This window comes from Pistacia vera, unplaced genomic scaffold (genome assembly GCF_008641045.1).
Source record: "Pistacia vera cultivar Batoury unplaced genomic scaffold, PisVer_v2 Contig190, whole genome shotgun sequence".
NCBI lineage: Eukaryota > Viridiplantae > Streptophyta > Magnoliopsida > Sapindales > Anacardiaceae > Pistacia > Pistacia vera.
In genome coordinates, this window is record NW_022195991.1 from 1,614,460 (window position 1) to 1,638,779 (window position 24,320).

The following is a 24,320-nucleotide window of genomic DNA, read 5'->3' on the forward strand; positions in this document are numbered from 1 at the left end:
CCCAAAGTGGCTAACCATTGGGCACCCAAGACAATATCTGCGCCCCGAAGAGGAAGAACAAACAAATCCACCACAAACTCATGACCATCCAAGTTAAGAGCAACATCCGCACACATACCCAAATACCCCATGGTATCTCCATTGCCAATCAGTACCTGAAATTTCGTCGAACCAAGGATCGGTAGGCCAAGGTGGGTGGCTGCTCGTTCTTGAATAAAATTATGCGTCGATCCCCCATCAATAAGGACCTCGAAACACTGGCTAATAACAGTACCATGCATACGAATTGTACTGGGATTCCTTTGCCCTACTAACGCATGGAGACTGATAGCAGCAACCTCCTGATCCTCGCTAGAGTTATCCCCCACCTCAGGTTCCAAAACAGGAGAATGAAAGTCCTCTGCCTCCCCCATTAAAAGATGAAATTTCGCCTTACAGCGATGACCGGGCGAAAAACGCTCGTCACAATTAAAGCACAACCCTTTATCGTGACGTTCTTGAAGCTGAGCTGCGGTGAGACGCTTCATCGGAAGCGTGGAAGAACGAACAACCATGGGATTGTCGATGCAGGGTGGTGGTCCAGGCAATAATGGTGGTAGATTGGATGGTGTAAGGCTCGATCGAGGAAGGTCCCATGTGCGAGACCCAGTCTGGCGAAATGGTGGCCGAAGCTCTCTCAACTTATCTTCTTGAAGTTTTGCTAACCCCATAGCCTGCGTCAATGATTGTGGTCGAAAAGAGCGAACCTCTCGCTGAATATCAGAACGCAACCCTGAAACAAAACAACTGAGTAAAAAAGAGTCAGAGACACCTGAAACCTTATTGACCAATTCCTCAAACCGATGTTGATAAGCTGCAACAGAACCATCTTGAAACAGCTTTGCCAATTGCCCTTGGTAGTCGACAAAATTCGACGGACCAAAACAAGTCTGTAGATCCTGAAGGAAAGAATGCCACGTTCTCAATTGACCATTAGCATGCATCCAACAATACCATGACAAGGCAGGGCCATCCATGTGAAAAGAAGAAATTGTCATGCGTTGCTCTGGTGGTGTCTCATGATGATTGAAAAATTGCTCCGCTTTAAATTTCCAACCTTCCGGATCCGTACCATCAAATCGGGGACCTCTAAACGAAAAAACATTGGAATCCCGGAAGAAGTGGCGCGCAAACTACTCAAACCCTCGGAGGATGCGCTGCCATCAACCCCTGTCAACAACACACCCCCTCCTGACGGTGTTTGCCGTTGAAACTGCTCCCACTTCCCATCCAAGACCGAAACCTTCAGGCCCAAATCCTTAAAATATTGTTCTAAGGAATCCAACTTCTCCACCATGGCAACTTGGGCAGCCATAAGTTGACATACTTGCCCATCTAAAACTTTGGAACGAGTTCCTTCCACCATTGAAGGGAACAAAAGCACCAAATGTTAGAGTTAATTTGTTCAATATGAGGGAACAAGCCTCCAAGAATATAGAGAGAGAAAAGAGTTTGATTTAAATCTCCATTCCTTATTCATAAGAGTCCAGACCTTAAATAAGCCTTACAAGATAACAACGAAACACCTACAGGATGACAACCAAAATTATGAAATGACTACAAAACCCCCACTACACTTTATTTATTTCTAGCCAAACTATTAACTAACTGACAACCAAACATTCTAAATAATAAATTAATAATAAATTCTGCTACTTTCTTCTTCCATAAATATTCTTACTTTCTTCTTCCACCAGCCGAGACATCTCTAGACCACATATTCTGTAGACCACTTCGGCAGTTGACGAACTCTGTTTGACCTTCTTAACTCTTGTGAGTCCACGATCCTAACAAATTCTCGCAACAGCAAACAGACCAAAATGATGGTATGCTTTACTGAACATATGCTTATCACTACATGCACATAGTGTGAGTTTTTTTTTCTTCTGAAAATTGTAGTTCGTGCTATTATTAATATAAAATCAACATACGGTGTCAAAAGAAACTGGCAAGGAGATCCATGTGCCCCCAAAGGTTGTTGAAGGTTGATGCTATGCTGGAAGTTGGTTGCCGAATGTATGTGAAACCTGGAAGAGTTTTTGCTCTGCATGGACTGCATGGGAGTGCTTCTCCTTTTTAGTAACTTAAGATGTATTGTAATTTAATGTTAATCCTTTGTTTAATGGCTCAGCTTTTGTAATGAAGTAGTTAGCCTTTTATGTGGTTTAGCTGAGATTAAGGAAAAGTGGTCTGCTGGTTGTTGAAACAGTAATTGAAGTATGTTATATGCAGTTTTTGTCTAATGAAAAAGTGTGTCCAGTTTTTGGTTTTCATCTCTCTTCTTCTTTGAATAACCAGCATCACAAAAACGAACAAAGGTTACTGGTGGGATGGCCTTAACTGCAGCTACGAGAATAATTATTCCCCCAGAATCGTATCATTGTAAGTCTAATTATGCCTTTCAATAAGTACACAAGAGTTATATTTTTATCTTAGTTATGTCAGAGTCTCTTTAATAACAATTGAACCTTAATTAGGAACATGTCTTCGAGTGGATTAACTGGGGAAATATCGCTACATTTCGCTGAACTGACATTACTAGAATCTTGTAAGTATAAATTCCTACGTCATTAACCCAAGTAAGAAATATTCATAATAGAAATTGAATTTACAGGGATTTATCAAACAATAGCTTAAGTGGAACAATACCTGAAGTTTTATCTCGACTGCCATCTTTGAGAAACTTGTGAGTTAATTACATTGTAATTAATTATAACTGAAATTGGTGATATTTTAATAGGACAAATAAGGGGCTAGCTATTCATGTTTATTGTTTAACTTTCCAGAAACTTAAAAAGAAACAATCTCAGAGGATCACTTCCAGATGAACTCAGGGAAAGATGGAACAGTGGATTGCTTACTTTAAGGTTTGCCTCTTCTTGTAAACATCCAATGAGGGTAATTTTGTTGGATCCCATGAGTTTTCTAAAATATCAGCCCCCTGAATAGTTTCAAAAAACATCACAAAACTCTCTGCAGTTAATATCTGTCCAATATAATATTTTGAAACTTTGAAACAGAGACCTTTGGGTGGCGTTGAACTTTCAGCAAATAAAAGGGATCCTTGAAAATTACATCATCAAGCATTTATTTATGAATTGTGAATTGTGCATGACATTGTGTAATGATTTAGTTTGTTAAACAAAGAGATTGCTTTCTGGTAATACAGGAGATTGTCACTATTTCTAATCATTTCTTATTTTGTTGTCAATCAATTGATGCAAATGTGGACGAAATTCCAAATATTTGTCTCTCGGCTTCATGTGAGAAAACGAAAAACAAGTATGTTGTTCCAGTAATAGCATCACTTGCTACATTTTCCGCTTTCTTAATAGCATTGGCTGTCTTCTTCAGCCTAAAAACGAGGAAAAAGAATGGTAAGCACTCGATACATAAAAAATGTAACATAGTATGATATACTGTGGGATACAATTGACTATTTTCTTGATATATATATTTATTAAATTTTTTTATTTTCAGTATTTGGGAAGATGGAAACAGAGTTAAAAGATAGAAATGATTCTTTTGAATCAAGAAATCGGCAATTTACATATTCAGATGTTCTATCGATTACCAAAAACTTCGACGGGGTTCTTGGTAAAAGAGGATTTGGAACACTTTATTATGGCTTCCTGGATGAAAATTATCGCTACTTGGATCACACTGAAGTAGCTGTCAAGATGCTGTCTCCATCATCCGCCCAAGGTTACAAAGAGTTCCATGCAGAGGTATGCGATAGCAGAGTATTAATTCATGCCAAATTGTGAGGAAATTCCCATGTCTTACTGTTTCATATGTGCGTTGAATTACAGATTAAGCTCCTGATGAGAGTCCACCATAAAAACTTGACAACCCTTATTGGATATTGCATGGAAGGCACAAATATGGGGCTTGTCTATGAGTACATGGCCAAGGGAAACTTGGAAAACTATTTGTCAGGTTACTTCAAATTTGTCCTAAATATTTATGCAAGCGTGGACACCATTTGACCTTTATATGTTTCCAAGTATATCTTGTGACTTCAATTTAATTAATCGACCAATGTGATAAATTCACTGCTGATTTTGATGCACAGGTACAGATGACTACATCTTGAGTTGGGAAGATAGATTGTGCATAGCAGTGAACGCTGCACAAGGTTAATCTTAATCAGTATGGAATGAGATATTATTATTTTTCATTTTCCGATGCTTAATATACACACATATATATAAACACCATTATATTTGAAATGTAGGATTGGAGTATCTGCATTATGGTTGTAAGCCACCCATAGTCCATAGAGATGTGAAGCCTGCAAACATCTTATTGAATGAAAAGTTAGAAGCTAAAATAGCTGATTTTGGCTTATCCCGAATATTTCCAACTGAAAGTAGTACTAATATAATGACTGAGTGTAACGCCTAATATGGAGGTACATGATTTAATTTATGTTTTTGTAGCCCTTAGTTAATTTTTGTTAAAGTTATTTTAAGAGAATATGAAGAAATTGCCCTAAACTTTGATTAAGGGAAAAATGGTCTTTTCACTCAAAATTAGTTTAAATTGTGGGGAGTAAAAAGAGATAGAATGTCATAGAGAATATAATAAAATTGAGGAAATTATGGTAATTGACTAAGGGACAAAGATGGAATTTCTAAGAAAGAGTAAGGGCAAAATGGGAAAGTGTGTTTACAAAATAAGATGATAAGGGTTTGTAACCCTTATTTCCTTCATTCCACCGCCACTCTCCTCCTCCATTTTCTCTCAATTTTTCATTTACTTCTCCAAGGATTTTGAGGGCTTTTGAGTGAATTTTAATAGGGTTTTGATTCTAGGCATCAAAAGGTAAGAATTCTTGCTCTTTATCTATGATTTATTTGTGTAAAAGTTGAGTTCTTATGAAGTTTATGCTTAGGGTTAGAAGAAGGTTTGAATCCAGCAAGAGTAGAGAGATTAGTAGGGACTGCTCAAGCATAAGGTAAGTAAATTCCACTCAAAATCCAACTTAAGTTAAAGTTTAAGAAATCAAGTGAGTAGAGATTTCTTGTAAGCATGCATATGATATGATTATTGAGAAATTGAGATGAAATTGATGATTATTTATGCTTGTTGTTGGATATATTTGAATATGAGAAGTGTATTTGATGATATGATGATGGGTTGAAATTGGAAGAATTGGAGAAAACTTTTAGGAGTGTTCTTGTCGTGTAGGTATGGTGATGATACAAGAGAGTTTTTCTCTCTTTTTGGATGGTTTAAGAAACAAATAGAATAATAATTAAATTAGGGTTTGTATAAGCACATTTATTGTTTGATGAAATGCCTAAGAGAAGTATGAGTACGAGTAGAAACCTTAATTTTATGCAACATTGCATATTTGCATTTCATGAGTGCATTTAAGTAAGAATTTTAAGCATAAGCCATCTATTTGCATATATTTGTATATGTGTAGTAACTTAAGAAAGAATAAAGAATTTTAAGAATAAAACACTCTAATAAAGAGAAAGAAAGAAAAAGGCATTAAAGAATTAAAGAAAGAAAAAGTGTTAAAGAAGAAAAAGAATAGGTTGTTGTGATAGGGAACCGTGAGTGTTAAGAAGAAATTCTCACATACACACCACCTTAATTGAGTGGCATAAGAAGAAGAAGAATTGTACGACCCGTAAGAGTGTATGTGGATGAGGGTTGTACCAAGAAGAATTTCCTATATGCACGCCACCTTAATTGAGTGGCCTAAGAAGAAAGAAGAATTTGTACGGTCCGCAAGAGTGTATGTAGATGAGGACTGTACTCACTCACATGGCTAAGGTTCCGAATCCATGCATCAACCGAGTCCAATCGGTAAAGAATAAGAAAAGAAAGAATAAGAATAAGAATAAGAAAGAATGACAAAGCTTGAACAAGCAAAGAAAAGAAAGACAAGAAAGAAAAGAAAAGCTTGGGCAAGCAAAACAAGAAAGAAAAGAAAAGAATAGAAAGAAAAGAAAAGAAAAGAAATAGAATAAGAAATAGAAAGAAGAAAGAAAATGCATTTTTATGCATTATTGCATATACATTCCATTCATGTACATTACCATGAATTCCATCATGGTTAGAAAGAATAGAAAGAGTAGAAAGAATAGAAAGAGTAAGGAAGAAAGAACAGAAAGAAAGAGAAGAACAGTGAGAATTAAAAATAGAGAAAGAACTAAGGAAGAAAGAAAGAAGAAGAGCATTAAATAAGGAAATAATCAAAGAAGAAGAAGAGTTAAGGGATTTACTTACTGAGTATTTTTATGCTCACCCCATTGCTTTTCCATGTTTTGCAGGAAATAGGTAAAGATGCGGTCGGATGGACGTCGGCAAGTGGAGAGAGATGGTTACACTGTCCACTATGTTAATAGTTTTGTACATGTTATTTTGTATGATGTAAAGAATGTATATATTTTGTAAAGAAAAATATGGGCCCAACTAATTTCCTTATGCTATTTATGTATGTTTTTATTGTATATGTTCTAAAGTATACTAGTAGAAAAAAGTCATTATATTTTTGGTATCAGAGCAAAGATTTTGGGATTTGATAGTGTGCCATTCTCACCACCGCGACGTACCGTAGCCGACCGTTGTAAGTTCAATTTTCATTCCTTAATAAATTGTTGCATGTGTTGATTAAATGTGGTTATTTTGTAGATGAGAGGTAGAACACGAGCAAGTAGTAAGAAAACAGTGAGTACGAGGGAACCTTCTACCCCACCAGAACCTACTCCCCCTACCCTTGATGAAGCTAGAAATCGGGGGATTGTACAACAAGTCTTAGGAGAAAGACAGGGGAGAGTCAAACCAGAAAGAATTGAAACCCCCATTCAAGTACCGCCTACTAGAGAAGAAAGAGAAAGGCCGGTACGTCAGACAGTACAAAATCGGATTGAGCCGATTTATGGGCTTCCAAGTCAACATCAGCCGTCAGAATTTAAAGGTACAATGGACCCTTTAGTGGCAGAAGAATGGCTTAGGTCCGTTGAGCGTATGACGGCACTGTTTCCTATGACGGACAGGGAGAAGATCTGATATGCTAGTTTCTTGTTTCGGGGTGATGCCCGAATTTGGTGGGAATTGATGGAAGACACTCATGATGTTTCTGTGATGACTTGGGGTGAGTTTAGAGGATTATTTGAAGCTGAGTATAGAACGGAGGACCAAGTTCATGAGAAGGTCCAAGCATTTATCTGTTTACAACAGGGGTCTAGTACAGTGAAAGAGTATTCAGTGAGATTTAATTCCCTTGCTAGGTTTGCACTCGGAATAGTCAATACTCCAAGATTGAGAAGAGATAAGTTTGTCCATGGGTTGAAGCCGGAGACAGCTCATGATATAATGACAGGTGCCGATCCCCCTCAAACCTATAGTGAGGCTTTAAGGCGAGCATTGAGGGTGAAAATATTTGAGAATAAAATCACCCCAGCAGGTCCTAGTGAACCATCTCCCGCCCCGCTGAGAGAAAGATTTGAAAGTGTAAGAAACAGAGAAGTGAAAAATAAGAAGAAGTTTCAGCCGAAGAAGAACAAGAAAGATTGGTAGAATAAACAGCTGAGAACAGTGGAGTTTCCCCCATGTCCTAAATGTGGGAAGACTCGTCTAGGGGAGTGTTTGAGAGAGTTGGGCCGTAATGTATGTTATCAATGCCGGCAGCCAGGGCATTTGATGAAAGATTATAAAGCTACTCTTTCATCGGTAGCACAGACTTCTAGAGGCACTAATGCCAGGGTATTTACAGTAGCACAAGATGAAGCAAAAGCCAGTCCATCAGCTGTTACGGGTCAGTTATTATTTCATGTAGTTCCTCTTTATGCTTTAATTGATTCTAGAGCCACTCATTAATTTATATCTTATGGGATGATAGAAAGATTAGATTTGAAACCTACTAGAGTAAGCCAACCCATTAAGATGGAGTTACCTGATGGGGTTAGTGTTTTGACCCATGAGATGTTGTTAGGAGAGTTTGTAGTGATCCATGGTTGGGAGTTAGCAGTTGATTTAATAGTGTTTGATATGCCCGACTTTGATGTGATTTTGGGTATGAATTTCCTAGGGAGGTATGGAGTAGAAATTGACTATCGAAAAAAGAAAGCCATATTTAATCTTGATAGTGTAGATAAGTTTAGTTTTGGAGAGGGTCATCAGCTGAGTATGTTGATTAGTAGCATGAAGGCTAGAAAGATGTTAAGAAAAGGGTGTTCTGGGTATATAGCCCATGTGGTGCAAAGTAGAGAAGTCCCACAACCAGAATTGCAGAGTGTCCCAATAGTCCAGGAATTTCTAGATGTATTTTCGGAAGACTTACCGGGTTTGCCTCCAGAAAGAGAAGTTGAGTTTAGCATTGAACTGGCACCAGGGACAACATCGATTTCTAAAGCCCCTTACCGAATGGCCCCAGCCGAGCTCCAGGAATTGAAGAAGCAACTTCAAGAGCTCCTAGATAAAGGTTTTATCCGACCAAGTAATTCTCCCTAGGGAGCTCCAATCCTGTTTGTAAAGAAGAAAGACGAGTCATTACGGATGTGTATTGATTACAGAGAATTGAATAAAGTGATAATGAAGAATAAATACCCGTTACCTCGGATGGATGACCTTTTTGATCAGTTAAAGTGTGTAGCAGTATTTTCTAAGATTGATTTGAGGTCGGGTTATCATCAGGTAAAGGTGGCAGAACAAGATGTAGCTAAGACTGCCTTCCGGACAAGATATGGGCATTATGAATTTGTGGTGATGCCTTTTGGGTTAACTAATGCCCCAGCAATGTTTATGGACTTAATGAACCGGGTATGATTGTTTGGATCGGTTTATAGTGGTCTTTATTGATGATATCCTGGTTTACTCGAAGTCAAGAGAAGAGCATGAGGAACATTTAAGATTTGTGCTGTAGCAATTGAAAGAAAAGAAGTTGTATGCCAAGTTTTCTAAATGTGAGTTCTAGCTTGATCAGGTGATATTTCTAGGCCATCCTGTTTCTAGTGAGGGAATTTCAGTGGATCGTAGTAAAGTAAAGGTAATCCTAGAATGGCAAAGGCTGAAGACAGTAAAAGAAGTGAGGAGTTTCTTGGGATTAGCAGGTTACTACCGCCGGTTCGTGGCAGGGTTTGCCCAGCTGGCTAAGCCATTGACAACTCTTACCAAATAGAGAGTTCCTTTTATATGGTCAGTTGCCTGTAAAGAGAGTTTTCAAGAGTTGAAGAAAAGATTAATGACAGCTCCAGTGTTAGTATTACCACATGAGGGTGTAGATTATGACATTTATACATATGCCTCACTGTAGGGACTTGGTGCCATATTGATGCAATTAGGTAGGGTTATAGCTTATGCTTCTCATCAATTGAAAGAGTACGAGACCAGATACCCTACGCATGATTTAGAATTGGCAGTAGTAGTCTTTGCCTTGAAGATTTGGAGGCATTACCTTTATGGTGCCAAGAGTAATATCTACACCGACCATAAGAGTTTAAAGTATTTCTTTACTCAAAAGGAGTTGAATATGAGACAGAGAAGATGGTTAGAGCTGGTTAAAGATTATGAGTGTGAGATTAAGTATCAACCGGGGAAAGCTAATGTAGTAGCCGATGCTTTGAGTAGGAAAGCTTATTTGTCCCAACTCACAAGATAGAAAGAGTTAATAAAAGAGTTGTGTAAAGTGAAAATTGAAGTCGTACCAGGAAGGATTTCCAGGTTAAAGGTTCAGTCTACCTTACTAGAAGAAATTAAAGAAAAGCAGCTAATTGATGAGTGGTGTCAGAAAATAGTTCAGCAAGTGCATGAGGGTAAGACATCAGAGTTTCGATTGTTGGATGATGTTCTCTGTTTCGGGAGTCGGTTGTGTATTCCTTAGGATGATGAGTTGAGGAAGAGAATCCTTATAGAGGCTCATGATACCCCGTACACTGCTCATCCTGGAGCAACCAAGATGTATCAGGATTTAAAGAAAGGCTATTGGTGGCCAGGGATGAAGAAAGATATTGCAGAGTTTGTAGCTAAATGTTTGGTTTGTCAGCAAGTGAAAGCAGAACACCAAAGGCCATCAGGGTTGCTTCAGCTATTTAGTATTCTTGAGTGGAAATGGGAGAGTATCTCGATGGATTTTATTACAGGTCTCCCCAGAGTGTAGAAACGATACAATGTTATATGGGTTATTGTAGACAGATTGACTAAATCAGCCCATTTTCTTCCAATAAAGGAGAGTACCACTTCGGATCAATTGGCCCAGATGTATATTAAAGAGATAGTGAGACTTCATGGTGTACCCAAGACAATAGTATTAGACAGAGATTCCAGATTTGTTTAAGCTTTTTGGATGAGTTTACAGAGGAACTTAGGTACCAGGTTGGCTTTTAGTACTGCCTATCATCCTCAGACAGATGGTCAAATAGAGAGAACAAATCAAGTGCTTGAGGATATGTTGAAAGCATGCTATATGGATTATAAAGTATCCTGGCATGAGATGTTACCCTTGGTGGAGGTTGCTTATAATAACAGCTACCAGTCTACAATTAAAATGGCTCCTTACGAGGCTTTGTATGGTAAGACTGGCTCCTTACGAGGCTTTGTATAGTAAGACGGTGTAGATCTCCACTGCATTGGGATGAGATGGGCGAGAGAGATGAATTGAATATAGCTTTTGGGCTAGAAATGACTCAGAAAATGATAGAAGATGTAAAGCTGATCAAAAGCAGAATAAAACAAGCCCAAGATAAGCAAAAAGGTTATGCTGATCTGAAAAGAAAAGAAGTTGAGTTTGAAGTGGGTGACAAAGTTTTTCTGAAAGTTTCCTCCTACAAAGGGGTGATGCGTTTTGGTAATAAAGGAAAATTAGCACCGAGATTCATTGGTCCATTTGAGGTGTTACAACGAGTAGGAAAGGTGGCCTACAGATTAGCACTACCACCCAGTATGGACAAAGTTCACAATGTATTTGATATCTCGATGCTTCGAAAGTATATAAGTGATCTCTCCCATATTCTGAGCATAGAAGACATAGACTTGGAAGAGAATCTTGTGTATGAGGAGCATCCAGTGCAGATTTTGGACAGAAAAATTAAAGAGCTCCGGAACAAGAGTATCCCTTTAGTGAAAGTCCTCTGGAGAAATCATAAAGTTGAAAAAGCTACATGGGAGACAGAGCAAGACATGCAGAATCGTTACCCGGAGTTGTTCGTTTGAATTTCGGGGACGAAATTCTTTTTTTTGGGGGGGGGGGGGGGGGGGGGAAGTTGTTAAGCACAAATGGAGGTACATGATTTAATTTATGTTTTTATAGCCCTTAGTAATTTTTGTTAAAGTATTTTAACAGAATATGAAGAAATTGCTTAAATTGCATCAGGGTAAAATGGTCTTTTCACTCAAAATTAGTTAAAATTGTGGGGAGTGAAAAGAGATAGATGTCATAGAGAATACAATAAATGAGGGCATTATGGTAAGACTAAGGGACAAAGATGGAATTTCTAAGAAAGAGTTAAGGGAAAAAAATGGGAAAGTGTGTTTACAAAATAAGGTGACAAGGGTTTGTAACCCTTATTTCCTTCATTCCACCGCCACTCTCCTCCTCCATTTTCTCTCAATTTTTCATTCACTTCTCCAAGGATTTTGAGGGCTTTTGAGTAAATTTTAATAGAGTTTTGATTCTAGGCATCAAAATGTAAGAATTCTTGCTCTTTATCTATGATTTATTTGTGTAAAAGTTAGAGTTCTTATGAAGTTTATGCTTAGGGTTAGAAGAAGGTTTGAATCCAACAAGAGTAGAGAGCTTAGTAGGGACTACTCAAGCATAAGGTAAGTAAATTCCACTCAAAATCCAACTAAAGTTAAAGTTTAAGAAATCAAGCGAGTAGAGATTTCTTGTAAGCATGCATATGATATGATTATTGAGAAATTGAGATGAGATTGATGATTATTTATGCTTGTTGTTGGATATATTTGAATATGAGAAGTGTATGTGATGATATGATGATGGGTTGAAATTGGAAGAATTGGAGAAAACTTTTGGGAGTGTTTTTGCTGTGTAGGTATGGTGATGATACAAGACAGTTTTTCTCTCTTTTTGGATGGTTTAAGTAACAAATAGAATGATAATTAAATTAGGGTTTGTATAAGCACATTTATTGTTTGATGAAATGCCTAAGAGAAGTATGAGTATGAGTAGAAACCTTAATTTTATGCAACATTGCATATTTGCATTTCATGAGTGCATTTAGGTAAGAATTTTAAGCATAAGCCATCCATTTGCATATATTTGTATATGTGTAGTAACTTAAGAAAGAATAAAGAATTTTAAGAATAAAACACTCTAATAAAGAGAAAGAAAGAAAAAGGCATTAAAGAATTAAAGAAAGAAAAAGTGTTAAAGAAGAAAAAGAATAGGTTGTTGTGATGGGGAACCGTGAGTATTAAGAAGAAATTCCCACATACACGCCACCTTAATTGAGTGGCATAAGAAGAAGAAGAATCATACGACCCATAAGAGTGTATGTGCATGAGGGTTGTACCAAGAAGAATTCCTACATGCACGCCACCTTAATTGAGAGGCCTAAGAAGAAAGAAGAATTTGTATGGTCCGCAAGAGTGCATGTAGATGAGGACTGTACTCACTCACACGGCCAAGGTTCCGAATCCATGCATCAACCGAGTCCGATCGGCAACGAATAAGAACACAAATAATAAGAAAGAATAAGAATAAGAAAGAATGAGAAAGCTTGAACAAGCAAAGAAAAGAAAAGAAAAGAAAAGAAAATAAATAGAATAAGAAATAGAAAGAAGAAAGAAAATGCATTTTTATGAATTATTGCATATACATTCCATTCATGTACATTACCATGAATTCCATCATGGTTAGAAAGAATAGAAAGAGTGTAAAGAATAGAAAGAGTAAGGAAGAAAGAACAGAAAGAAAGAAAAGAACAGTGAGAATTAAAAACAGAGAAAGAAAAGAGAAAGAACTAAGGAAGAAAGAAAGAAGAAGAGAATTAAGTAAGGAAAGAATCAAAGAAGAAGAAGTGTTAAGGGATTTACTTACTGAGCATTTTTATGCTCACCCCGTTGTTTTTCCATGTTTTGCAGGAAATAGGTAAAGATGCGGTCGGATGGACGTCGGCAAGCAGAGAGAGATGGTTACACTGTCCACTATGTTAATAGTTTTGTACATGTTATTTTGAATGATGTAAAGAATGTATATATTTTGTAAAGAAAAATATGGGCCCAACTAATTTCCTTATGCTATTTATGCATGCTTTTACTGTATATGTTCTAAAGTATACTAGTAGAAAGAAGTCATTACATTGAGCATCTTGCTGGTACCCCGGGGGCACATTGATCCTGAGTATGTACTTGGTTAATGCCATTGGTTTTCTCTCAAATTATTGATATGAATATTTGCAAATTGCAGAATAAAAACTAAACGGAAACTTATTTTCTTGTTTTGGCATTCAAATTGAACAACCGGATGAATGAGAAAAGTGATGTTTATAGTTTTGGAGAATTGGAGTTGTTCTTTTAAAGATAATTTCAAACCAAGCGGTGATTGCAAAAATATATCGACAGACTATTCATATAAGTGAATGGGTTCAATCCAGGCTTGCAGAAGGGGATATTAGAAAAATTGTTGATCCACATTTAGGTGACAATTTTAATACTAATTCTGCATGGAAAGCTGTGGAACTTGCACTTGCTTGTGTATCTCACAGTTCCTCTTAAAGGCCTACCATGACTGAGGTGGTGATCGGACTGAAAGAATGTTTTGCTGTAGAAATTGCTCGAAATGATGAAGGCCATGGACCATTGAACAGTGTTAATTGGGATACTGACGTTGCTCCCCTGGCAAGGTAGCATATTTTTTGAAGACTTGTAGGCATCAAAGTTTATCTTCACTAAGTGGTTGGATAGAATAGCATCATAAAATCAGCCTTTTACTTCAAAGAAAAATAATTAAGTGAAACGAACATATATCATGTTATTATGTTATTTGTATGCTAATTAAATGAAATATTTTTAATATGTACATTATTGTTCTCATATTCATAAACAAATTATCAGAGCCGTTATTCATATTCTTAGAAATGACTTAATATATAGCAAACCTTTAGTTATTATATACAAATATAGATGTTCCTCACATGCACCGAACTCTCCTAAGGTAAACTAGTAACACCAAAAATAAATAATATATACATTTTAATTTAAGAAAAAAGAAGAACAAGAAGAAGAAGATCAGAAAAAGAGCAGAATACAAATTATAAAATTAAGGTCGTGTCAAGCCTGCCAACTTGCAAACTGTTTTATTCGAAAACTAAATAAGTTGACTCAGGTCAATAATAGAATTGCTGACTTAGGTCAATGCTTCTTATCCAGAGTTGTGTGGAAGCTATTTCTCCCTTCTCTCGATTTACACTATTCATCTTGTAAAATTATTTGGTGCCAACTTTGAACAAAATATAACGGTTATATTATCAGTGTTCTGTGTGGAAGATATTTTAATTATCTTGTATTACACTATTAATCTTACAATAATATACCTTGCCAATTTGGAAAACAAATGACTTTCTTTTTTTCAATGATATATATATATATATATATATAATAATAATAATAATAATAAACCAATTATGAAACATGTTTATATATATCGATGTATAATATATATACAAGTATATAATAATTAATTCGTTATATATACAATAGCTGCAAGGAAAACTCTCCGATTACAAAGCAAAATTTTATATAATGTATTAAGATTTTATCTATGTGACATTGTGCCTCATCAGTTTCGTCATATTAAGCATTATTAATAGTGTAAGTATTTTTGTCAACTTATGAAGATGTATGTGCATATTTTACATATTTATTTGGTTAAGCACAATCATATTTGTAGTTTACACATATCATAACATCTTGCATAAATATGTGTACATTTTCTTAGTATGAACTTATTGCAAATATATGCACACATTTGAGTCAGTTGTGTAAACATTTTTCTTGTCAGACCTTTAGCACATGTGTTGAGTTTTTATTGCTTGTTAGAATATTTTTCCAATACTGAAATATGCTTGAGTGGTCCAAATACAGGTGTTGATATTTCATAAGTGGTCCTGGAAATTGTTATGGCTTTTTCGGATGTGGTCTAAACAAGTTGTTGAAAACTTTTCTAAAATAATCAAACATGTGTAAGCCTTTGTCGGTTGGCTATCTAAGGGTTTGATAAACAAGAATTATATAATATCTTCTTCATCCTTGCGTTTTTCTTGACCCTGAATATTCCATTTTGTTCTTTCAAAGTTTCTTAGAGAGTTTCATTTTTGGTCCAGCTCCTTACATAGTTTTTTATGCTAAAAAATATCCTTGGTTTATCTTAGACATAGGATTTATGCCTAGCATCCAAACCACTGTAAAAATCTTTTGTTGTTTGTACTTTTCATACATCTATTGATCTTCCATCATATCGCAAATTTTTTATAATCTCTTATGTAGATTTCATCATGGATTTTATGTACTTCTCGTTAGTGCAAATCACAATATCAATATTTTGGTACTAGAAAGAGGGTCCCGCAAAACTCTCTTCATTTTCCAGCAGACCTAATTCCATTTTCCAAGATCGTAGATTAATCATGATTGGTGCCAACAGAGCCAATTCAAAGAACAAAGTTGATAGCAGCCAGGCTGTGGAGGCTTCTCCAAGTCACCTGAGGGCAGCCTCTTAGGAACATCCTCCACTTGGATCGGAGGGCAGATCAGTCATTCCATAGGTAGATCCACAGATAATGAATGTCCTCGGAACGCCTATTGCCACACTCCAAACGCTAGTGCAACGCTTGGAGACCGCCCTAGTGATGGCACCAGGGGAACTAACTCCTGACCAGCAGAACGTTGTCCAGATTGTGGCACCAGGGACCCAGCAATCCTGGCCGTTGCGTACTGCAACTCCCTCGCTTAACTCAAACGTGACAAGCGAACGTCTCTGCCAGCAGAGATGGAAGCAGGATGCCTCCCGGCACGGGCTTTCAAACTCTCCCAAGCATGTTGGCAACAGCTCGCACCAAGAGCTCGCTCGTGGTGTCCATAACCAGCATGCTGAGTATAACTCACGTTGCGAAGGCACCCACGAGCGACGTTTTAATAATAATTAGTCACAAGGGTGCCCATACCCAACTTGTTGATCGCTATCCACGTTAAGAAAGAGCAAACCTCGCGTAAACAACTTGCTTTTCTTGAGCGGTAACCCACTCTCGAGCGTGTTCGAAAGAGTGGGATGAGCAGAGCAACCAGTCCTACGTGGAGACCTCCGTCACCACTTAAATGCGTTATGAAAGAACCAGAATGCCCATATCGACGTAGCAAAAAGCAGCCATCCAGCAGGCTAGCAGTTGGACGTGTTGTAGAGAGCCCTTGACAAACTCCAGGCCCGACAGGATGAGTAGGAAACCGGACACGGAGAGTCTTCGTTTTCCACCGTGGTACTCCACGCACCTCGCCCGTCAAGGTTCATAATGCTCAACATGAAGGCTTTTAATGGGAATGGAGACCCCAGGATCACCTGGATGCCTTCAACGACCTGACAGAAGCCAGGATCCAACAAAAAAATTGAGTCTTTTGAATCGAAAAGTCAACAATTCTCATAGTCTGAGGTCGTGAAAATCACTAACTTGGAGAGAATTCTTGGTAAAGGAGGATTTGGAACAGTCTACCACGACCGCATGGATGAAATTGATGTGGCTGTTAAGATGCTCTCTCCATCATCAGTACAAGGTTTTTAGCAGTTTCAAGCAGAGGTATAGAGTCAGATTAAAGTCATTTTTTAGCTTTTGCTTTTTCTCAGCCCAAATCATCATTATGTAAATATAAGCAATCGACTTAATTCTAGGTCATAAGTTCATCATAAAAATTTGACATCCCTGGTTGGATATTGCGATGACGGCGAACAAAAGCCACTCATTTATGAATAAAGGGCACATGGAAACTTGGAAGAACGTTTATCAGGTTGGTGTCCACTCAATTTTTTCAGAATTTCATATGCAACAAAGAATTGGCGCATGTTCAGCATATCCTAAATTAATGTGAATGATCTCAAAATTAATGACGTGATGCCTTTCGGAGAAAGTGAGAGATTTGTTTAGATTTCTTTTATGTAATATGAATGCATTTAGCAGCAGAAATGTACCTTGAGCTGGGAAGGGAGACTTCAAATGGCACTGCATGCAGCACAAAGGTTAAATAGCAGATAATTTACTTAAATAATTTTCTTATTGTGCTTATTATACCGATGTGAAGGGTTCATCTGAAATTGAAATTGTAGGATTGGAATATCTGCACCATGGTTGCAAGCCACCGATAGTCCACAGAGATGTGAAATCTGCAAACATCTTATTAAATGAAAACTTCCAGCCCAAGTTAGCCGATTTTGGGCTGTCAAAGTCTTTTTTATACCGAAGTTGAAACCCATGTGTCAACAGTTGTTCCTGGCACTCCATGATACCTTGACCCTGAGTAAGTATAAAGAAGTTTTTCTCCCAGTTCATTGTTTGTTTCATCAATTTTCCAGTAGGAACAAGGCCAATTTGGCCACACATTTTCAGGACATCTTGACCCTGAGTAAGTGTAAAGAAGTTTTTTCGCCTGCAGGTATTATATATCAAATAGGCTAATATAAAATAGTGATGTGCATAGCTTCAGAGTTGTTCTCCTGGAGATAATAACTTGCAGGCTCGCAATTGCAAAAATCAGTGCCTATGAGAAGATGCACATAAGTCAATGGGTGAGTTTTTTTCTTGCCAAAGGAGATATCAAAAGCATTGTTGACATGAGATTACAAGGAGATTTTCACATCAATTCCGCCTGGAAAGCTGTGGAATTACAAATGGCTTGTGTAGATCCTACTGCTAATAAAAGGCCAACCGTGAATCAAGCAGTGATTGAATTGAATGAATGTTTGACAACAGAAATGGCTAGGACTAAATCAGCCCATGGTTTCAATTCAAAAGACTCGGTCAACCATATGATCTCCATGAATCTTGGTACCGAATGAAATCCGCGGGCAAGATAACAAATCTTTGTGTAGAAAATACAACTTGTTTGCTGGTTTCTTTCCTTAAATTTATGCTTCAAATAATCGTGAACATCTATATTCTCTTAAAGATGTATACATATTCTGGAATTCTTGTGGGAACAAATATTGAGTAATTCAAGTCTTTATTGAAATACTTGAGGATGCTAAATGCTTTGTTACTTGCTTATATATTAGGGTGATTTCTGCTGCTATGATTTTAATTCCTGTCACCAAACGCGGTTTCAAGTCTTTGTGATCAACTTTGAAAAGTTTACTTTGTACCCTTTGACTTGTCTTGATATTCACAAACTAATAAATGTACCCTTAATTCTCAAACCATTTATTTATAAGTTTATATTAATTATATTTATGTAATGAAGTTGACAAATACTCTCTAATATCATTTGATTAATGTATTCAACAATTATTGTTGGGCATTATAGAATCACTTTTTGCAGTTAAGAATTACTTATTAATTATTGTTATGAGCTACCGTCTACGTAGTGGCCGGAGAAAATTAATAAAATACAACTTGGGATGCTCAAATTCCAGCATATATATATGTATTCACAATAATTTATTTGGTAGACTTTTTTAAGTTGTTTATGTAAGGCAATGCCAATCTTATAATTAAAGGAAGTTAATTACTCATCACATGGGGAGTGTATAAATTAGCTTCCCTACTCTGTTTTCTGTTGATGAAAGAATCCCAAAATTCCAGAATTCTCTTCGTCAAATTCACTCTTTTCTTGTTTTCTTGATTTCTTGATTTTTTTACTTCTTGTTCCTAAATTCTTCATGGTATCAGAGCCCTAGACAAACGTTTGTGACTGGAATTGAAATGTTTGTGACTGGAGAGAGAACGTGTCCACCGATGTTCTTGATTGAGAAAACAGATGATTCTGAACAAGCTGTCAAGAAGCCGAATCCAAATTATTTTGCGTGGAAAAAGATTGACTAGTTTCTGGTAAGTTGGCTATACTCTACAATGTCTGAAACTATGTATCGTCATGTAGCTAAGTGCACTTCTGCGTATGAGATTTGGAATATTTTAGAGATGCACTTTCAGTTTGCTTCTAAGGCTAGAACTCTTTACCTTAGAAATTTGCTACAAACTACAAAGAAAGATGCTAGCACTGTTAATGAGCATGTGTTGAGAATGAAAGAACTAGGGGATGAATTGATTGTAGTGGTGTCAATTTAACTGATAAAGAGCTGTTGTTGTATATTCTGGATGGCCTTGGGCCTGAATATGATGAGGTAGTAGCCAATTTAGTTTCAACCAGTAGCCAAACCACACTGCAGGAGGCATAATTTTTGCTCCACAAACATGAAATTAGACTAGAAAGGCAACATGCATCCTTTACCAACTTTCATAAGGCCCTTATGGTTTCAAAGCAAGATCTGAATGATTCTAACACAACCTCACAGGTCATTAACTCTCATACATTTGATGTTGCTAATACCAGACCATATACACAAACCTCTCACCCACAGCCACAACCCTTACAGTCCTTTCCTAGTAGTCCTTATCCTGCATCTCATAATCAGTTGGTCAACCACAATCCTGTAATAGCCACTACTCCTCAAAAGTTTATAATGAAATACATATAAAATGAGATAAAGGAATTGGGCCCAAAAGTTTCTTTTATTAAACATATATACATATTCTTTACAAACATACACATTTTTACACAAAATGCATAATATATACAAAAGTCATCAAAAACATCAGGGACAGTGTAGCCACTCCTTCTCGAACGCCGACATCCATCCGACAGTGTCCTCACCTAGGTCATGCAAAACAGAGGAAAACAACGGGGTGAGCACTAAACAATGCTCAGTAAGTAAATCCTCTACTCATACTAGCCCCGTAACTCTCTTTCTCAAATTCTTTCCTTACAACTCCTCGTTCAATTTCTCTTTGGGCACTTCTCTCCTTTTCTCTTTCTCTTTCTCTTAAAAACTCTTTTCTCATAACTCTTTCATAAATCACGACCCCATCTCACCGGGGGCACGGCCGGGACTCACTCCCGCTCTACGTGACCTCTATTCACTCTAGCCGATCGGACTCGGTTATGCATGGATTCGGAACCCTTGGCCATGTGAGTATATAATCTCTCTCTCTCNTCATGTCTTTAGTATAATTACACTTACTTGAAACGACTGAGTTTTGTGTAAAATGGGGAGTGTATAAATTAGCTTCCCCTTCTGTTTTCAGTTAATGAAAAAAATCCCAGAATTCTCTTTGTCAAATTCACGCTTTTCTTGTTTTCTTGATTTCTTGATTTTTACTTCTTGTTCCTAAATTCTTCATGGTATCAGAGCCCTAGACAAACATCTATGGCTGATTTTGTCTTTAACTCAGAAAATTTCAGCTCAAAATCAGTAGCAATGAACACTGAGGGTTTGAATTTCGTTATTCCAAGCAATCCACCCACCTTACCCACCATTTCTATGAAATTACTTGAAAGAAACTATTCTTTCTGGAGGTCCCAAATTCTACCAGCGCTGACCTCTCATGGAATTGAAATGTTTGTGATTGGAGAGAGAACGTGTCCACCGATGTTCTTGATTGAGAAAACAAATGATTCTGAACAAGCTTTCAAGAAGCCGAATCCAAATTATTGTGCATGGAAAAAGATTGACCAGTTTCTGGTTTGGCTATACTCTACAATGTCTGAAACAATGTATCGTCATGTAGCTAAGTGTACTTCTGCGTATGAGATTTGGAATATTTTAGAGATGCACTTTCAGTCTGCTTCTAAGGCTAGAACTCTTCACCTTAGAAATTTGCTACAAACTACAAAGAAAGATGCTAGCACTGTTAATGAGTATACGCTGAGAATGAAAGAACTAGGGGATGAATTGATTGCTAGTGGTGTCAATTTAACTAATGAAGAGCTGTTGTTGTATATTTTGGATGGCCTTAGGCCTGAATATGATGCAGTAGTAGCCAATTTAGTGTCAACCAGTAGTCAAACCACCCTGTAGGAGGCATAATTTTTGCTCCACAAATATGAAATTAGACTAGAAAGGCAACATGCATCCTTTACCAACTTTCATGAGGCCCTTATGGTTTCAAAGCAAGGTCTGAATGATTCTAACACAACCTCACAGGTCATTAGCTCTCATACATTTGATGATGCTAATACCAAACCATATACACAAACCTCTCACCCACAGCCACAATCCTTATAGTCATTTCCTAGTAGTCTTTATCCTACGTCTCAGAATTAGTTGGTCAGTCCACAATCCTTACAGTCCTTTCCTAGTGGTCCTTACCCTGCATCTCAGAATCAGTTGGTCAGTCCACTACAAAGTCAGTTTCCTAGACCTGAATTTGGGCTTATACAACAACATCACCCGCAACAACTAGCTCCAGGAGATGGCTTTACTCCATTTAATCAATATCAAGTTTATAACTCTCAATTGGTATGCAGTAGAGGCAGAGGGAGAGGTTATTTTCAATCAAGGTTAATTTGTCAAGTATGTGGTAAAGGAGGTCACTGAGCATTGCAATGTTATCACATATTCAATCATGAATACCAGGGATTTGTCAATTCTGGATCAGGTTATAATACTGGGGTTGGATACAATACTGGAAGTTTTAACAATGCTGGACAACCTGTTCACAATACTGGGACAACCTACTAGATTTAACAATGTCAACATTCCATAAAGCTCCTTGGTTGATATGCACTCTCATGAATCACCATAAGCTTTATTAGCAACTAAAGTCGTGCCAAGCCAGTTTAGTACCAATCTGGCTCTTACTTCATTCACCTCAGCAAGGACAAGTCTACCAATTAACACTCAAGCTAAGTACTCTGGAAACCATGCTTCTAATTCACAAAATACCTATAATACTGGATACCTTCATTAGTCTCAGTATGTTCTATCTCCTACTTCAGATAGAGAACCACAGATCTCACAACAATAGTCTGCCTCTTCCTCATTTGGTACATCATTTGCTACTCCACACACTGTGAAAGATCAGACATGGTATGTAGATTTTGGAGCCATAAATCACATGACCTCTGATCTGAAGAATCTGGTGATTCAAGACAATTATCACGATGGAGCAACTGTTCAAGTAGGAAATGGCCAAACAGTTTCAGTCTCACACACAGGTGTGTCCTTTCTTAACTCAAATACTTCCTCTAGAGTTTTATTTCTCAAAAATATGCTATGTGTCCCTCACATTGCTAAGAATTTATTAAGCATATCTCAAATTACAAAAGACAATGGTGTGATAGTTGAGTTTCAAACTAACCATTGTCTTATAAAGGAAAAGTGGACAAGTGAGATATTGCTTCAAGGATCTCTCAAAGATGGCCTATATCAACTGCAAGTTTCTCTACCCACTACTGCATCATCCACTTCCTGTTTGTCTCCTGCTGAAGCTATTTCTAGTTCAAATAATAATAGTTGTAGTTTTAATAAAGCTCTTGTTGTTTCACAAAAAACCAATGTACCTCTTAGTTTGACAAAGCTGTGGCATGCTCGATTGGGGCATCCACAAGCCAAAACTCTTAAGAGTGTGCTGAATAAGATTCATGTAATTGAGTCCTTTGATAATAATGATGTTTATGAATCCTATCAATTTGGCAAGTTGTCTCAAGCCTCTCTTCCCAAGTCTGATTCTACAACTACAAAACCCCTTGAGTGGGTCTATTCTGATATGTGGGGTCCTGCACCCGTAAACTCCTCTGAGGGCTTTAAGTACTGCATATTGTTTGTAGATGATTATAGTAGACACATGTGGATATACCCCTTGAAGTTTAAATATGAAGCATTTAAGGTTTTTACCTATGTAACAACTGTTGTAAACTAGTACAATGCATGCATAATGACAATCGAAAATGGGCCCAAAACTTTTCTTTTTATTATAAGTCATACGTCTTTTATACACAAAGGGCATCGTTTACAAAAAGCCATTTTTTAAAAAACGAAAACAGGGGAAATAGTGTAGCTATTGCTTCTCGCTTGCCGACACCCCTCCGACTGCATCATCACCTAGATCCTGCATCCACAAAGGAAAATAACGGGGTGAGCACAAAATAATGCTCAGTAAGTAAAACTCTCTATCTGTTTATCCCCGTATGTAGTTCTCTTAATTCTTTCCTTTCACTACTTCTGTTTTCTGTTTCTACTAGATGCCATGGCCTCATCTTATCGGAGGTACGGCCAGATGGCGTTCACACAGCACCATCTCACTCTTCATGACTGTCGGGTGGAGTTCACACAGCACCAACCCGTTCTTAGTGACTACCGAGTGGGGATCACAAAGCACCTACCCGGTTTTCGTAACTATCGGGTGGAGACCACAAAGCACCTACCCGTTCCTCATGACTTTCAGGTGACGATCACAAAGCACTAACCCGTTCCTAATCACTGTCGGGTGATGATTACAAAGCCTTAACCCACTTTTAGTAAATGTCGGGTGATGATCACAAAGCATCAACCCCTTTCTAATAACTAATCGGGTGATGGTCACAAAGCATCTGCCCATTTCTAATACCTACCGGGTGATGATCACAAAGCATCAACCCATTTCTAATGGCTATTCGGGTGGTGATCACAAAGCATCAACCCAATTCTCATAACTGTCGGGTGATGATCACAAAGCATCAACCCATTTCTACTACTCTTCTCATTCACTCTATTTTAGCACTTCTCATTCTTTCTACCCTTAGAGTAGTTGCATCCACAAAGTCCTCTACTCATAGAGTAAGTGCATACACAAAGTTTCCTACTCTTTCTTAGGTCACTTCTCAATGCACAATTAATGCCTATGGATGGTTCATCTCCACTAATGCACTTATGAAATGCCCACATATAATGTTGCAAGAATTAAGGTTCACTACTCATATTCAAACCTCTATTAGGAATTTCGTCAAACAACTCAAGTGCATAATAAAACTCTACTATAACAATAATTCTAAGTCTTTCTCTAACCATCCAAAATGGGGAGAAACCCCCTCACATAGCCATAAATCCTGCCAAAGAAAGACACTTCCAAAAAGGATTCCTCAATATCCTTCAATTCCATCTCAAACTACCTTTCCAACCCACATCTCACTTCTTATATTTGAAGTGTATAAACAATCACAAAGCACTAATAATCTCCATTTAAGGTTCACTAACATGGCCTATAACATGTATATAACATACATACATAATGGCTATCAAAACCCTAATCAAGAAAATTCTCAAATCTCAACTTGGATTGGGATTTACT

At 37.4% G+C, this 24,320-nt stretch overlaps 1 pseudogene; it reads left to right on the forward strand.

The window, feature by feature from the left end:
• The first annotated feature begins 1,449 nt into the window (after positions 1 to 1,449).
• Positions 1,450 to 18,234, forward strand: LOC116127328 (annotated as a pseudogene).
• Positions 18,235 to 24,320: the final 6,086 nt, after the last annotated feature.